General features: G+C 37.4%; 1 pseudogene; it reads left to right on the top strand.

Annotated features, from left to right (window-relative positions):
* LOC136322296 (tigger transposable element-derived protein 1-like) overlaps window positions 1-18,779 on the top strand; it is a 52,783-nt pseudogene that overhangs the window by 28,408 nt on the left and 5,596 nt on the right.

Raw genomic sequence — 18,779 nt, forward strand, 5'->3', positions numbered from 1 at the left:
TGGCGCCGTGAGCAGCGCGTCCGACAGCTCTCCCCTAAATCACAACAAATTTATCAACTAGAAACAGAAAAATTTATCCTCGGAGCATTCCGGAGTTCCACACAAACTGATAGCGAAAGGACTGTTATCACTTGAATCTGAGAGACGAGGGTGTGGAGGAATCTACCACAGGGACGTTCTTTCAAACCTCGAGGAAGTGCGCCTGTGGTGAGTCAGCCCACATTTGGGAGCCGCGAGCCGCCGCCGCCGCAAGCCGTCGCCGCGAGCCGCGCACGCCCGGTCCGGTTGGGCACCGCTAACGTTCCCAGCAGCCCGCACACAGCGAGTGAGAGTTGCCAGCCACCGGTGCCCGGAGCACCCCATTCGCACGTGCCCTGGGCATTCCACGCGCCCAGAGCGCCCTACTGGCCCGCACACCCAGGTGCTCCATTATCCTGCGCCTAGTGCGATCCAGCCGCCAGCGGCAGGGCGAGTGGGAGAGGCTTGGGAGATTCTCTCTGTGGGCGGGGCACCTCACCCAGCCATTCAAGCTAACAATCAAGCGTTGGGGGAGGGGCGCGCGCAGGCAGCCTAAAATACCTTCGGAAGCACAGCTGCGACCCAATCACTGAAATTAGCTTAACCCATAAAATCTGCGCACCCTCGGTTCTAATTGATAAGATCTCTCTCAGTTCAGCGATCCAAGACAAGAGGCGTGATATTTTTTAGTGCCTCTCGCTAAAGGGGCGGGGGCAACTTCTGATTGATAGAGCCTCCATATTCAGGGATAAACGCTAACAAGAAGGACTTGGCAGATAATAAGATCTATACTACACTAGTCGCAAGCAGAGACTAGTGCCTCTTCTTCCCAGCCAAAACAGGCTACAAAGTGTGGAAAGCCTGGGTTGAGAGGTCCAACTAAATGATAGGCGCTGAACAGTCACCTTGACAACAATTGACTCCCACCCCCGCCTGATTAAACTGGAGGCCCTGACTGTCAGAGCCTTTCCCAAAGCCTTGCACTGAGTGGGGATAGAGTGGGGATTTCCCAGCTCTTTGAGCCTCTTACTCCCCAGGCAGAAGCAGTTGCAGCCTTATAGCTGGATCACCAGGCTGCTAATTCAGAAAGGGGGGACTAGGAGAGAGAATCCAGGAAAGCAAACTCTCTCATCGTTGGACCCTGCAAATGCCAAAAAGCCGTGACTACCAGCAAGACTAAAGCCAATTATATGACATTGCCATAGAATCCCATCAACTGCAAATCCCTACCTAAGTGTGACACAGGGGCAGAGCCTGGGGTATAGAGTCACCGACCAGGAAGAGGGAGAGAAAAGAAAAAGGAAGAAGTTAACCTCTCAAAATCAAGAAAAATCCACAGACTTTACAACTTGATACACTAATTTTTTTGTTATTGTTGTTTGTTTCTTCTATCTTATTGCCTTTATTTCCTCCACCTCGGTCCTTCTATTCTCTGCCCATCTTATGCTTCCCCTTTCTTGAACTACACTACCCATGAGTGTTGCATTTTATTTCTCTTCTTCATCCTCACCCTCCTTTAAGGTTATACTCCAAAACACTTAACTCTCACTCTCTCCTCTTTTGTTTTTTTTTGTCTTGCTTTATTTTGTTTTTTTCTCTTCCTATTTTATTTCTTCCTTCGTTTTTCTCTTTTTCTTATTTTTTCCTTTCTATTCGTTTTTTCTTTTCTCATTTTACTTTCCTCCCATATAATCCTCAATCACGAACAAATTAGTTAATTTGGGACTCAAGGCTTTTTTTTGGCTTTATTTCTCTTTTTTGCTTTTGTTTTTATTTTTTTTCTTGTTTGTTTATTTTTGTGGCATTTTGGGTCCTCCCAACCCAAGGTCTCCATTGTATTTAATCTTCGCTCCACTTAATACAACAGATTTTTACTTATTATTTTATTTTTTTTCTTCTTTATTATTCTTTTTTGTTCCTTTTTTCTGATTCCCTCTTATCCCTCTCATTATTTCTCTTAGTTGACCATCACTTACAAGCAAATCATCTTATGCTTGTCTAAGATTTTCTTCCTTTTTTTTTTTTTTTTTTTTTTTTTTTTTTTGCATTTAGTAGGTCCCTACTCCCTTTTTTTTTGCCCCTTGAACTCTTCACCCCAAATCAGGCCCTCCATTATAGGCACGATATTTCCCTGAGGAGGGAAGAGGAGGGAAAGAGAAGAAAGAAAAAAGGGGGAAATAATAAATTATTACTGTTTTTTTGGGGGGGTGTTTTACCTTTTTTTTTTTTTTTTCTTTTTTTAATTTTTTTTAATTTTTTTTTTATTTTTATTTTTTTTTACTTTTTACTCATTATTAATTCTAATTAGTGCTATCAACAAGACCACCCTCAGATGCCGATAAGAAAGAGGAAATCGAATATTATGGATACAAAAGAAAGAGAGGTAACACAAATAGATGTGGAAAAATCTATGGAGAAAAGACTTAACATATTGGAAGCCTTGGAGCTAAATGACAGAGAATTTAAAATAGAAATCTTAAAAATACTCAGAGATATACAAGAAAACACAGAAAGGCAATATAGGGAGATCAGAAAACAACTCAATGAACACAAAGAATATATTACCAAGGAAATTGAAATTATAAAAACAAATCAAACAGAAATGAAAAACTCAATTCACGAGCTGAAAAACGAGGTAACAAGCTTAGCTAACAGAACAGCCCAGATTGAAGATAGGATTAGTGAAATAGAAGACAAACAACTTGAGGCACAACAGAGAGAAGAAGAAAGAGACTCAAAAATAATAAAAAACGAGAAAGCCCTACAGGAATTGTCTGACTCCATCAGAAAGAATAACATAAGAATAATAGGTATATCAGAGGGAGAAGAGAAAGAAAATGGAATGGAGAATATACTCAAACAAATAATAGACGAGAACTTCCCAAGCCTGTGGAAAGAACTAAAGCCTCAAATTCAAGAAGCAAACAGAACACCAAGTTTTCTTAACCCCAACAAACCCACTCCAAGGCACATCATAATAAAGATGACATAAACCAATGACAAAGAAAAAATTCTCAAGGCAGCCAGGGAAAAGAAGAGTACAACATATAAAGGAAGGCCTATTAGATTATCATCAGATTTCTCAGCAGAAACTCTACAAGCTAGAAGAGAGTGGACCCCAATATTTAAAGCCCTGAAAGAGAGGAACTTTCAGCCAAGAATACTATACCCATCAAAGCTATCCTTCAAGTACGAAGGAGATATAAAAACATTCACAAATACAGAAAAGATGAGAGAATTTATCAATAGAAAGCCCCCACTCCAGGAAATATTAAAGGGGGTTTTCCAACCAGATTCAAAGAACAAAAGAAAACAACACCACAAGTAACAGCTCCACCAAGAACACAATAAAACCAAACTTAAACTGTGACAACAAAGGAAAAAAAAGGGGGGAGAGGATGGAGATTAACAGTAGCAAAGGACAATGAAGTGCAGAAATACTTATAAGATAGGGTACTACAATGAATATGGTAGGTACCCTTTCAATTACTTAATGGTAACCACCCTTGAAAAAACCACCACAAAAACACTTGACTTAAAAAAGGTAGCAACAGAGGAAAGAAGTATGGAACACAAACAAACAAAAACAAATGATAGAAAAACAAAAGAGAAGAATCAAACTAGATACAAAACTAACAGAAAGCAATTTATAAAATGGCAGTAGGGAACCCACAAGTGTCAATAATTACACTAAATGTAAATGGATTAAACTTACCAATAAAAAGACACAGAGTAGCAGAATGGATTAAAAAAGAAAATCCAACTATATGCTGCCTACAAGAAACACATCTAAGCAACAAGGATAAAAACAAATTCAAAGTGAAAGGCTGGAAAACAATACTCCAAGCAAACAACACCCAAAAAAAGGCAGGTGTAGCAATACTCATATCTAATAATGCTGACTACAAGACAGAAAAAGTACTCAGAGACAAAAATGGTCATTTCATAATGATTAAGGGGAAGTTGAATCAAGAAGACAAAACAATCCTTAATATATATGCACCAAACCAAGGAGCACCAAAATATATAAGACAGCTACTTATTGACCTTAAAACAAAAACTAACAAAAATACAATCATACTTGGAGACCTCAATACACCGCTGACGGCTCTAGATCGGTCATCCAAACAGAGAATCAACAAGGACATAGTGGCCTTAAACAAAATACTAGAACACCTGGATATGATAGACATCTACAAGGCACTTCATCCCAAAGCGACAGAGTATACATTTTTCTCTAGTGTACATGGAACATTCTCAAGAATTGACCATATGTTGGGCCACAAAGACAATATCAGCAAATTTAGAAAAATTGAAATTGTACCAAGCATATTTTCTGATCATAAAGCCTTGAAACTAGAATTCAACTGCAAAAAAGAGGGGGAAAAACCCACAAAAATGTGGAAACTAAACAACATACTCCTAAAAAATGAATGGGTCAAAGAAGAAATAAGCGCAGAGATCAAAAGATATATACAGACAAATGAAAATGAAAATACAACATATCAGAATCTCTGGGATGCAGCAAAAGCAGTAATAAGAGGAAAGCTCATATCACTTCAGGCCTATATGAACAAACAAGAGAGAGCCGAAGTAAACCACTTAACTTCACACCTTAAGGAACTAGAAAAAGAAGAACAAAGACAACCCAAAACCAGCCGAAGAAAGGAGATAATAAAAATCAGAGCAGAAATAAATGAAATAGAGAACAGAAAAACTATAGAAAAAATCAATAAAACAAGGAGCTGGTTCTTTGAAAAGATCAACAAAATTGACAAACCCTTGGCAAGACTCACCAAGGAAAAAAGGCACAGGACTCAAATAAAATCCAAAATGAAAGAGGAGAGATCACCACAGACATCATAGATATACAAAGAATTATTGTAGAATACTATGAAAAATTATATGCCACCAAATACAACAATCTAGAAGAAATGGATAAATTCCTAGAACAATACAACCTTCCTAGACTGAGTCATGAAGAGGCAGAAAGCCTAAACAGACCAATCAGCAGGGAGGAAATAGAAAAAACTATTAAAAACCTCCCCAAAAATAAAAGTCCAGGCCCAGACGGTTATACTAGTGAATTCTATCAAACATTCAAAGAAGACTTGGTTCCTATTCTACTCAAAGTCTTCCAAAAAATTGAAGAAGAAGCAATACTTCCAAACACATTCTATGAGGCCAACATAACCCTCATATCAAAACCTGGCAAGGATGGCACAAAGAAAGAAAACTACAGACCAATATCTCTAATGAATACAGATGCTAAAATACTAAACAAAATACTGGCAAACCGAATACAACAACATATTAAAAAAATAATACATCATGATCAAGTGGGATTCATCCCAGAATCTCAAGGATGGTTCAACATACGCAAAACGGTTAACGTAATACACCATATCAACAAAACAAAGAACAAAAACCACATGATCTTATCAATAGATGCAGAAAAGGCTTTTGATAAAATACAACACAATTTTATGTTTAAGACTCTCAACAAAATGGGTATAGAAGGAAAATATCTCAACATGATAAAGGCCATATATGATAAACCATCAGCCAACATCCTATTAAACGGCATAAAACTGAGGACTTTCTACCTTAAATCAGGAACAAGACAGGGTTGTCCACTCTCTCCACTCTTATTCAACGTGGTGCTAGAAGTTCTGGTCAGAGCAATCAGACAAGACAAAGAAATAAAAGGCATCCATATCGGAAAAGAAGAAGTAAAGCTATCACTTTTTGCTGATGATATGATCCTATACATCGAAAACCCGAAGGACTCCACAAAAAGATTATTAGAAACAATAAACCAATACAGTAAGGTCGCAGGATACAAAATTAACATACAAAAGTCCATAGCCTTTCTATATGCCAACAATGAAATATTAGAAAACGAATTCAAAAAAATAATCCCCTTCACGATTGCAACAAAAAAAATAAAATACCTAGGAATAAACATAACAAAGAACGTAAAGGACCTATATAATGAAAATTACAAAGCATTGTTAAGGGAAATCGAAAAAGATACAATGAGATGGAAAAATATTCCTTGTTCTTGGATAGGAAGAATAAATATAATCAAAATGGCCATATTACCCAAAGCAATATACAAATTTAATGCAATTCCCATCAAAATCCCTATGAGATTTTTTAAAGAAATGGAACAAAAAATCATCAGATTTATATGGAACTATAAAAAACCCCGAATAGCCAAAACAATCCTAAGGAAAAAGAATGAAGCTGGGGGCATTACAATACCTGACTTTAAACTATATTATAGGGCCACGATAATCAAAACAGTATGGTATTGGCAGAAAAATAGACACTCAGACCAATGGAACAGAATAGAAAGCCCAGAAATAAAACCACATATATATGGTCAAATAATCTTTGATAAAGGGGCCAACAACACACAATGGAGAAAAGAAAGCCTCTTCAACAAATGGTGTTGGGAAAACTGGAAAGCCACATGCAAAAGAATGAAACTCGACTACAGCCTGTCCCCGTGTACTAAAATTAATTCAAAATGGATCAAAGATCTAAATATAAGACCTGAAACAATAAAGTACATATAAGAAGACATAGGTACTAAAATCATGGACCTGGGTTTTAAAGAACATTTTATGAACTTGACTCCAATGGCAAGAGAAGTGAAGGCAAAGATAAATGAATGGGACTACATCAGAATAAAAAGTTTTTGCTTAGCAAGAGAAACTGATATAAAAATAAACAGACAGCCAACTAAATGGGAAATGATATTTTCAAACAACAGCTCTGATAAGGGCCTAATATCCAAAATTTACAAAGAACTCATAAAACTCAACAACAAACAAACAAACAATCCAATTAAAAAATGGGAAGAGGACATGAACAGACACTTCTCCCAGGAAGAGATACAAATGGCCAACAGATATATGAAAAGATGCTCAGCTTCATTAGTTATGAGAGAAATGCAAATCAAAACTACAATGAGATACTACCTCACTCCTGTTAGATTAGCTATTATCAACAAGACGGGTAATAGCAAATGTTGGAGATGCTGTGGAGAAAAAGGAACCCTCATTCACTGTTGGTGGGACTGTAAAGTAGTACAACCATTATGGAGGAAAGTATGGTGGTTCCTCAAAAAACTGCAAATAGAACTACCTTATGACCCAGCAATCCCTCTACTGGGTATATACCCCAAAACCTCAGAAACATTGATACGTGAAGACACATGTAGCCCCATGTTCATTGCAGCACTGTTCACAGTGGCCAAGACATGGAAACAACCAAAAAGCCCTTCAATAGAAGACTGGATAAAGAAGATGTGGCACATATACACTATGGAATACTACTCAGCCATAAGAAATGATGACATCAGATCATTTACAGCAAAATGGTGGGATCTTGATAACATTATAAGGAGTGAAATAAGTAAATCAGAAAAAAACAAGAACTACATGATTCCATACATTGGTGGAACATAAAAATGAGACTAAGAGACATGGACAAGAGTGTGGTGGTTACCAAGGGTGGGGGGAGGGAGGACATGGGAGGGAGGGAGGGAGAGAGTTAGGGGGAGGGGGAGGGGCACAGAGAACTAGATAGAGGGTGGCGGAGGACAATCTGACTTTGGGCGAGGGGTTTGCAACATAATTTAATGACAAAATAACCTAGACATGTTTTCTTTGAATATATGTACCCTGATTTATTAATGTCATCCCATTACCATTAATAAAAATTTATTAAAAAAAAAAAAAAAAAAGAAACTGTCAAACTGTTTTCCAAAGTGGCTATATTGCTTCTGCAGTTCCATCTGCAATGTATGGAAATTCCAGTTGCTCCAATCCTTATTAACACTTTATATTGCCAGTCTCTTTCATTTTTACCCCCTAAAATCAATAAACAAAATCTTTTAAAAAATAAAATAAAATCACTAAAAAAATAAAAATAAGTTGAGCCATTTATCTTCTTATAATTTAATTGTTAATAGTTCCTTTTTGGATACAAGTCCTTTATCAGATACTGTATATGTTTTGCAAACATTTTATCTAATCTGTGATTTGCCTTTTTATTTTCTTGACAATGTCTTTTGAAAAGCAAAACATTTTTTTATTTTGTTGAAGTTCAATCCATCAGCACTGTTGGTTTGTGCTTTTTGTGTCCTATCTATGCCTATCCAAGGTCAGAAAATTTTCTCCTATGGTTTTCTTCTAAAAGTTAAAAAAACTTTAGCTCTATGGTTAGGTATATAATATTATGAGATTTTTAGGGATGCTATGACAGAAGAATCTAAGTTAATTTTTTTCCTATATGGCTATCCAATTGTACCAATGCTGTTTATCATTCCTCCCATAGCATTGGTAGCTTTGACAAAAATCAATATATGTAAGAGTCTATTTCTGGATTTTCTTGTTTATCTGTATTCCAATATCATACTTTCTTGTTTACTGTAGCTTTTAATACTATATGTCTGAAATCAAGTAGTGCAAGCCTAAATTTTCAAAAATTTCTTGACTAATTCTAGGACCTTTGAATTTCCATATTTAAGAAGCAGATTGGCCCTGGCCAGTGGCTTGTGGATAAAGCATCAGCCCTGTTTATGGATGTCCAGGGTTCAATTCCTGGTCAGGGCACACAGGAGAAGAGACGATCTGCTTCTTCCTCCCTCCCACTCCCCCTTCTCTCCCTCTTCCTCTCCTATAGCCAGTGGTTCAATTTGTTCAAGTGGGGCCCAGGCACGCTCTGTTGAGTGCATCAGCCTCAGGTACTAAAAATAGCTCAGCACTCCAGCATCAGCCCCAGATAGGGTTGCCAGGTAGATTCCGGTAGGGCACTTGTGGGAGTCTGCCTATCTCCCCTCCTCTCACCTTAAAAACAATTAGACTGATACTGTGTTGAATCTATAGAACAATTTGAGGACAACTGATATCTTAGCAATATTGAGTTTTCTGATCCATAAGCATATAGTTCTTAGTGTAAAAGTCTTGCACATATTTTGGTAAACTTATTCTTAAGTATTTCATGTTGTTTGGCACTATTATAAATTGGATTCTCTTTATTCCAATTTCCAATTATTCAGTTAGTATATAGAAATACAATTGATATTCTGTGTATTGTCCTTGTATTGTGCAATCTTGCTAAAATCTAAATAGCTCTATTCATTTCTTTGTCAATTTATTTGAACTTCTATTTACTTTTTGTAGATTTATTTTTTGTATATGCAAAATCTAGTTAACTATAAATAAAGATTTTAAAATTTATTTATCGATTATTTTTTACTTCCTCTTCCTTTTATTTCTTTTTCTTACCTTACTGCATTACCAAAGATAATCTAGTATATTGTTGAATGGAAATGAAGAGAGCAGACATTCCCTTTCCAACCTTAAGGAGGAAACATATGGTTGTTCACTGATAAATATGAATTTAACTGTTGATTTCTCATAGATAATATTTGGTAGTTTGAGGAAGTTTCATTCTAGTCCTACTTGGCTGAGAGTTTTTATCATGAATGAGAATTTGAATTTTCTCAGATCCTTTTTATGCATCAATTGAAATGACTATATGGGGTGTATTGTTTATTATTGTGATGAATTATATTGCTTGATTTTCAAGATTAAATCAATGTTTCACTCCTGAAACAAACTCTACTTTGCAATAATGTTTATTCTTTTTATATGTTGCTGGATTTAATTTGCCAATGTTCTGTTAAGGTATTTTGCATTTATGTTCATGAGGAATATTGGTTTGTAGCTTCTTAGTAATAACTTTGTCTGGTTTTGATATCAGAATACTAGTGAACTGATAAAATAAGTTAGAAAGCATTCCTTCTCTTCTGTTTTATAAAAGCACTTTTGTATGATTGGAATCATTTCTTCCTTGAACACTTGGTAGAGGTCAACAGTATAATCATTGGTCCTGAAGTTTGCAGATTCAAAACTTTAAATAGTTACACAACTTTCCAGTTTATCTATTTCTTCTTGAAAAGGCTTTGTGTTTTCAAGGTTTTTTCATGTCATTTAAATTCTCAAATATGTTGTCATAAAATGTTCATATTCCCTATTATTTTTTTAATATCTGAAGAATCCATAGTAATGTCCCCCTTTTTATTCCTCATTTTGATAATGTGTGTCTTTGATCCTTTTATTTTTTTATTTTATTTTATTTTTTTACAGAGACAGAGAGTCTATCTCAGAGAGGGGGACAGATAGGGACAGACAGACTGGAACAGAGAGAGATGAGAAGCATCAATCATTAGTTTTTCGTTGCGACACCTTAGTTGTTCATTGATTACTTTCTCATATGTGCCTTGACCATGGGGCTACAGCAGACTGAGTAACCCCTTGCTTGAGCCAGCAACTTTGGGTCCAAGCTGTTGAGCTTTGCTCAAACCAGATGAGCCTGCGCTCAAGCTGGTGACCTCGGGGTCTCAAACCTGGGTCCTACGCATCCCAGTCTGACACTCTAGCCACTGCACCACTGCCTGGTCTGGCCTTTTTATCCTTTTAATAATCAGGTTGGCTAGAGTTTTATCCAATTTTATTGATGTCTTTATTTATTTTCTCTGTTTTTCTGTATCTATTAAAATTTTTTTAAATTATTTCCTCCTTTCTGCTTACTCCAGCTTTAACTTGCTCTTCTTTTCATAGTTTTGTAAGGTGGAAGATGAAATTATTAATTTAAGATCTTTTAAATATTCTGATGTGATCATTCAGTATAATAAACCTTCCTCTAAGTGCTGCTATAACTACATTTAAAATTTTTTAATATGAATGTTTTCACTTTCATTCCATTCAGAGCATTTTTTATTTTTCTTTTAAGTTTCTTTTTTGACTGTGGGTTTTCACTAATTTGGGTATTTTTGTGATTTCTTTATGTCATCATTTGTTTTATAGATATATTTTTTATTGAATTTATTGGAGTGACATTGGTTAATAAAACTACATGGATTTCAGGTGTACCATTCTATAATACGTCATCTGTACACTGCACCTTGCGTCACCACTCCAAGTCTATGTTATCATTTTTTATTGTGGTCAATGAACATACTCTATATGATTTCAATTATTTTCAATTTATTGAGACTACTTTTATTAAACAGTCTTGGTGAATGTGCCATGTGGACATTAAGAGTATGTGTATTGTGCTCTTATTGGGGGACTGTTCTATAAATATCAATTACTTTATACTGCTCCTTTGAGTTTCTGTAGCCTCACCTGTTATTTTATACTTGTGTTATCAATTATCATGAAAGGAGTGTTAAATTTTCCAACTATAATTGTGCATTTGTCAATTCCTCCTTTCAGTTCTATTAGATACTGCTTTGTGTATTTTGAATCTCTATTATTAGATGCATATAAATTTAGAAGTGTTTTGTCTTCTTGATGAATTCAGCTTTTTATCATTATGAAATGTCCCTTTTTTATCTTTGATAATATGCTTCATTTTAAAATCTACCTTGTCTCTTATTAATATAGCCATTCTGGCTTTTAAAAATTACTGTTTGCATGGTATATCTTTTTTCTGTCCTTACATTTTAACCTATCTGTGTCTTCTGGTATAAAGTGAGTTTCTTGAATGTAGCATATAGTTGGGTCTTGCTTCTCTATCTAATTTGACAATCTCTGGTTTTTATTTGGGTTGTTTAGACATTTATATTTTATTTGATTTCTTTGGGTTTAAATTTGTTATCTTGCTAAGAATTTCTATTTGTCTTCTGTGTTCTTATTCCCTTTTTCTTCTTTTCTGGTCCTGTTTTGAGTTAGTTAAATAATTTTTATTTTATTTTCATTAATGAGTTATTAGCTATTCTTTATCTTTTTTATAAAAAAGAAATGCTCCAGGATTTACAATATTCATCTTTAATTTATCACAATCTGTCTTTATATAAACTATACTTCTTCAACTGATAGTGAAAAACAGATATCATTTTTCTACTTCCTTCTACTTTCCTTTGTGTTATGGTTGTCATACATATTACTGCTACATGTTTTATTAATTCCACAACAGTGTTTTTATTTTTTGCCTTATGTGTTCAATTGTTTTTAAAAATTTTTTTAAATGTGATAAAAGATATGTTTTATATTTGTCTATATATTTTCTGTCTTCAGCATTCTTCACTCTTTTGTTTGTTTCAAATCTTCATTTGCTATCACTTTCTTTTGGCCTGAATAACTTTAAGATTTCTTTCAATGCAGGTCACTGGTGATGGGTTCTCTTGGCTTTTAGTTATATAAAAAATAGGCTTTATTTTGTCTTCTTTTTGAAAGGTGTTTTTCCTGCCTATGTAAACGGTGATTGGATTTTTAAAATCCTTTTAGCACTTTAAGATGTTGCATTATCTTCTAATGAGTAATTTATGACAAGAAGTCTGCTGTGATTATTTGTTCTGCTAAAACAATGTGTCTTGTTGGCTTTTTCTTTTTCTGGCTGCTTTAATGTTTTTTCATTCTATCATTAGTTTTCAAAAATTTGATATGGTGCTTCTTGGTGCAGTTTTTCTCATGATTACACTGATTAACGTTTGTTGAGTTTCTTGGATCTGTGGATTTATAGTGGAAAATTTTAGGCTATTATTTCTTACAGTAATTTTCCTCTCCTTTTCTGGATGCTAGTTACATCTTTTTAGACTGGTATTGTCTCACAGTTCACTGAGGCTCTGTTCTTGTTTATTTTTCTGTGTTTCAATGTGGGCTGTTTCTACATTATGCCATCAAGTTCACATTTTTCTTCTGCAGATTCTAATCTACAGCTAGTCTCATTCATTGTATTGTTTACTTCGGATGTATTTTTCATCTCTCTAAGTTCTGTTTGGGTCTTTATTACATAGTCCATTTTTCTTTTTCATCATGTTCACATTTTTATTTATATCTATTAGCAGATTTATAATAGTTGTTCATGGTCTTTATCTGGTAATGCCATCACTTTCTTATTTTTAAATCTATTTCTATGATTTTTTTCCCTACTAATTATGGGTTATATTTTTCTGAATTTTTGGATGCCTGGTAATTTTTTATTATATGATAAACATTGTTAATTTTATGATATTGAGTATTGGATTCAGTTCTGTTCCTTTAAGGAATGTTGGGTTTTTGTTGTGAAATATAATTAACTGATTTATTCCTTTAGGGCTTGCTTTAATTCTTAATGAAGTAGGTCCAAGCAAAGCTCTACTATAAAGGATGACCCTTCTAGAACTCTGCCCAAAGTCCTGCGTATTATAATTTTTTTCTGTTTTGATCAGTGGGATGGGAACCATTCCCAGCCTTGTGTGCATTCTGGGAATTTCTTGGCTGCCTTATTTCTAGTGACTATTTCCTCAGCCTTGTGTAGTTTTTGTTCCACATAAATGCAGATAATTAGCCAAAAACCTGTGGAGATTCTTCTGCAGCTATCTGGAGCTTCTTTATACCCTAAATTCTAGTTTCCCTGGATTCCCAGCCTCTGAACACTGATCAATTTCTTGAGACTGCAAGATTTCCTTTGGATTCCCTTGATCTGCACTGCAACCTATACCCTGCTTCTGGTTAATAAGCTGGGGTAATCATGAGGCTCAGACAGTTTGTTTCTCTCCTTTCAGAGGTCATAGGTCTATACTCCCTCTTGTCCAATGCTTCCTAATTCTTTAGGGCAAGAAGGCAGATGCCAAGGCAGTTGACCCTAGTCTAAGTCTTTTGTGAACACTGATTTTCATAGTAGCCCTCTAAAATAGATATTATTATGCTCATTCTATATGTGAGGAAACGAGGCATAGAGGAATTGAAAACCTTACCCAAATTAATATACTTGGTAAAGGTTAGAGTTGGAATTTGAACCCAGGAAGTCTGGATGATGGTTTTAAGCATTATACTATATTGCTCCTCAAGGAAGTATTAGGAATATAAGGACCTCTAAAGTACACTTAGATATTTGAAACATGAGTAGGATGTAGCCCTGATCTCAAATTTAAAAAGATGTATGCAAAGCATGGGCTATAAGTAGGAGGTATTTCCATGTCCACAGAATGGCTTGGGCTGTGACTCAACCAGTGCAGGCCCAGGAGCAGCTGGGGTAGATGTCTCATAAATACTAAGAGATACCATTGCCAATGTAGGCAGGAAGGTGAAGCATGCTTCCAATATAGAAGAGTGCCCCCTTGGATTGACCGTGGCATCATAGGCATTGCAAAGAGTGATATGTTCTATTTGCCCAGCAAGACTGAGAGTCAGCACTTTGCAAGACAGGAGTAATTGTCTGGGGAACAAATCAGTTTGCAATTAGAGAAGCTGCTATGGAGGCAGGCGAATCAGGAATCTATAGAAAAAGAGTGAACTACTGTCAGCAGAGCATGGTTACTCTCTCACAAGCAAGGGTAACACACCCAAGCCCTGACTGACTGACTCTCCTTCCCATTGAGAGAACTGCCTTATTCATTAGCCTCAGACTCCTTCCCTTCCGGCAGTGAATGGGGTCTTCACAGGTCACCAAGCCTATGCCCCTGCCTCTACAAACATCAGTCTTAGACTCTCCAGTAATGTCAAGCTTTGGGAGGTAAATGATAGTTTGCATAGTAAATGCTTACCACTATCCTTTTGGACTTGGTAACTAAGGAGATTCCCTAAAAAGTTATCTTTTAATGATTGATTTTTTAAAAACTCAATTGCTTATAAAGTTAGTCTCTCAGCTATAGAAACTCTGCTTTATTGGGCATTTGCTCAGTTGAAAACCTCTCTTTATTCTATTTTTTCAGAAGAGGCTTTAAAACATATTGTTTTGCTTATCCAATACCTTGGCAGCAGACTACATTTTATAGCTCTGCTCTGAGAGATGTTTCCCTGCACCGTCAGTTTTTTAGGCCCAGATGTCTCTCTTAGTCAATCTATCTTCCTATTGTGTGGTGACGTTTCGGGTTTCTTTCCTTCCTTAGGACGAAAAATGAACTTTCCATCTGTACCAATTATTAATTTAATGCTTTTCAGCTCCAAACCCACCTTCTTTATCTTGCTTGGTAATACTGGGACTGGACTCAGTGAGCTACATTTCTCTTTTGCCAGCTGGCTTGATGTTAGGTATAGACAGTAGGAGCGTGGGAGCAACAATGCAAGGCTAACAGAGAAAGGAGGGTGTTTTTTTCTAGGTTGCTGTTTTCAGTGTAGCAGGAAGCAGATCGGCATGCAGGTGTCCCTGCAGCATCTGACAGAGCGGCAGGCTGTGCTTTGTGGTTTAGCAGCGAGTGTCATCCAGTTTCCTGCCCTGTGCTGCAGGCAGCATGTCCCTGTGGCAATCGGAAACTCTCCGCAGAGGTCTGAATCCAGCAGTTCAGGGCTCTTTTCTCTGAGTTAAGTTGAATTCTTGTTCCCTTAGTCCAGGGGTCCCCAAACTACGGCCCGCGGGCCACATGTGGCCCCCTGAGGCCATTTATCCAGCCCCCGCCACACTTTTGGAAGGGGCACCTCTTTCATTGGTGGTCAGTGAGAGGAGCATAGTTCCCATTGAAATACTGGTCAGTTGGTTGATTTAAATTTACTTGTTCTTTATTTTAAATATTGTATTTGTTCCCATTTTGTTTTTTTACTTTAAAATAAGATCTGTGCAGTGTGCATAGGGATTTGTTCATAGTTATTTTTTATAGTCTGGCCCTCCAATGGTCTGAGGGACAGTGAACTGGCCCCCTGTGTAAAAAGTTTGGGGACCCCTGCCTTAGTCCTAGGGGTAGTAACTGCCCTCTGCAGCTCCTGCCTCTTCACCCCCTCATGTCCACTTGTACCCTTTTCATTGTCAACAACCCCTCTGAATAGCTAACAAATCTTTACATTCAAATTTCCCTGTTCAGATTTCTGCTGTGATTTGTCTTTTGCTTGGACTCTGATAGCTATCTAAGGATGCTTTAGTGTTTTTATTTTTGAAACATGCAAAGAACAAAAGACTCTCTTCTGTTGTGTGCACGCCCTCATGCGTGTGTGTGCATGTGCATGCTTGCATGTGCTAGCTATCGATACAGGCTTAAAGTGGCAGGTTAGCACTGTGGTTAAGAGCACAGGAAGTGAGGCCAAATTGACTTTGCCACTTCCTAGCTGTGTGTCCTTGGGAAAATTGTCTCTTTGTGTCTCCATGTCCTCACCTGTAAAATAGAGATAAATATGGTTGCCAGAGAAAGTACAATATGCCTAGTTAAATTGAAATTTAAAATAAATAGCAAATTTCACAGTATAAGGATGTCCCAAATAGTGAATGGAAATCTATCCTATGTTTTTTATATGCTAAATCTGGCAACTCTAATACTATATCATAAAAGGCCAAATGAGTAATTATGTGTGAAGGCCATGGCACAGATTTGGCACATAACAACTCCCAACGTTATTCTTTTGTTTGTTTGTAATATGTACCAAAACCCTTTGCTAGGGACACTCTTCTGTGAATTATAATGTACCTACTTCATTTATTGTTCCATTTGGCCCCATTGCCCATACCCCACAAATACCTTTCATCCTTCAAAGTAGCAGGGCCAGGCAGTCTTTCTGGCAGGAGTGGCCACTGATGGCCCAGGGAGTGGTACAGATGGCCCAGGGTAGCCCAATCAGACACTGGGCGTCCATTCAGGAGGCAGGCAGCAAAAGCCTGCTGTCCAGTAGAGTAGGAGGAATGAGCTAAGCCAAACAGAATGTGGGCTGAAGAAGAGAGAAGATGGACTAACGGACACCAAAGGGAAGAGCATGTCTACAGAGATGAGAAGATTTTGTCCTGCGAGAGACTGAGATAAAGAGGGCGGGTGTCTTCACATTCCTGAAAGCCTGGTATGTCTCCTGGTTCCAGTTCTTATGAAATCCTGCAGTAAACCCCTTTTTCCTTTGAGATAGCAGAAGAGAGTTTCTGCCTCTTGCAAACAACATATACACATGCTCTCTCAATCAATCAATCAAACAATCAAGTAAATTAACATCCCGACTTCATTTAACACATTCTATTTTGGGTACTGTTCGGGAAGGCAGGGACACAAAGTTGACAAGCATCTCTTTCCTTGAAGACAACAGAGTCGTGAGGATAGGAAACGCAGGTGGGACTAATGTGGAGATAAGGGACAGTCTACTAAAACTGAGGTATATAACACACAGTCAACTAATGAACTTTGTAGGAATTACAAATTCACCTGCTGATAACATTAATTTTTTTCTGAAAAATAAAAAGCATTCTCATGTTTTCAAAGTATGAGATGAGCCAGTGCTTTCCTTCTCTTTCACTTCCAGGCATCGACGTACACTTTGTAGCGGGCTCACATAATGAGTGTTCTGGAGTTTACAATCAGGGAAGGGCAGAGGGAACACAGAAAGCCAAAGCCTCCAGCAGCAGGAGAAGCAAGGTACTTTATATTTAGGGCACTATGAGCACAAATGTATTTCTAAAAGTGTAGACACGTATAATTACTTATAAATACCATGCACATGTGTAGTATGCACATGTATACATACAAACAAACACATTAAAGACACATTGAAGTTCAGGGGATCTGCCACAGCTGTGTGCTTAGACAATCACCAGACAACTCCCTTCCGAGGGATCACAGAATTGTGTTTTCTGTGATATATATATAAATACTGCAAATTGATCAATTACATAATCCTTAACCAGAGGGTTGGGGGGGACCAAAAGAAAGAAGACAAAGAAGGATGAGAAGTGGGGGAACTGGCAGTGTAAGGCACCAGGAGGCAAAACTACACCAGAGATCAAGAATGAGTCTTGAGAAATCCAGCTGCAAGACTCCCTGGGAGTGGGTGGCACCAGTGAACTCGTTGGGAAGGTCTTGAGCATTTCTTGGCTCAGAATATGTCAACCTCAGTGCACCCTCTAGTGGAACTCAGCAGCTTGTTGACAACAGGGACTAGCATATGGTAATTGAGCAGAAGACAATTGTTTCTCTTGTTTGAAGAACTCACTGTGCCCCTTTCTTCCCCAGGCCTTCAGCTCCCTGTAAATATGCAGTACTATACACAGGAATCCTTGGCTGAGGAGTGTCAATATTGCCATAAAAATCCCAAAGAAAAATAGTCACTTCCTCCTTGGTTGGGCACACCAACTGTCCATAATTTCTCTTTTTGAGGGCATGGTAATGATACCATGTGGGAGTATTATAGGTCAGGCATGGAATGCCACTGATATTTATTCACAAAACATTCATTGAGCCTACTAAGCCCCAGGCACCGTGTTAGATATAATGACTTACTACATTCCAGGCTGTGTCCTAAGCACTTCGTATGTATCAACTCATTTAACCATCACAAAGGCCCTGGGAGACAGGTACTGTTTTAGTGACAAGGAAACTGAAGCACAGAGGTGTCACACAGCCTGCTGGTGATGGTGGCAGAATTTGAACCCCACCTGTCTGGCTTCTGAGTCTACATTCCTAGTCAGTGTACTATGGATCGTGGCTACAAATGTATAGCATAGGCCTTCTCCTCAGAGAATTTTAATGGGTGTGTTCCTAGGTATTACCCTTCCAGAATAGGGGCTTCTGGGCTCCAGATTCCAACTCCTCCTGCCCTATAATTTCTTAAGCAGGTGTTGGAAACTAAGGCAAGTGCCCTGAAAATCAGGCTGCACCCCCTGGTCAGCCTCCCACAGAGGAGCAGGCCAGTCTCCACACAAACAATAATTGCACGGTTTTCTCGGGCTATGTAATAACAAAACTTCAATGGAAAATTGCCTTATGGTGATTTATTCAATCTAAGAAAATTATGTACATATTAAGTTCCCAGGGAATTACACTATAATTGCAGGGAGGAAATCTGTAACTTTCT

The sequence above is a fragment of the Saccopteryx bilineata genome, chromosome 2 (genome assembly GCF_036850765.1).
Source record: "Saccopteryx bilineata isolate mSacBil1 chromosome 2, mSacBil1_pri_phased_curated, whole genome shotgun sequence".
Lineage (NCBI taxonomy): Eukaryota > Metazoa > Chordata > Mammalia > Chiroptera > Emballonuridae > Saccopteryx > Saccopteryx bilineata.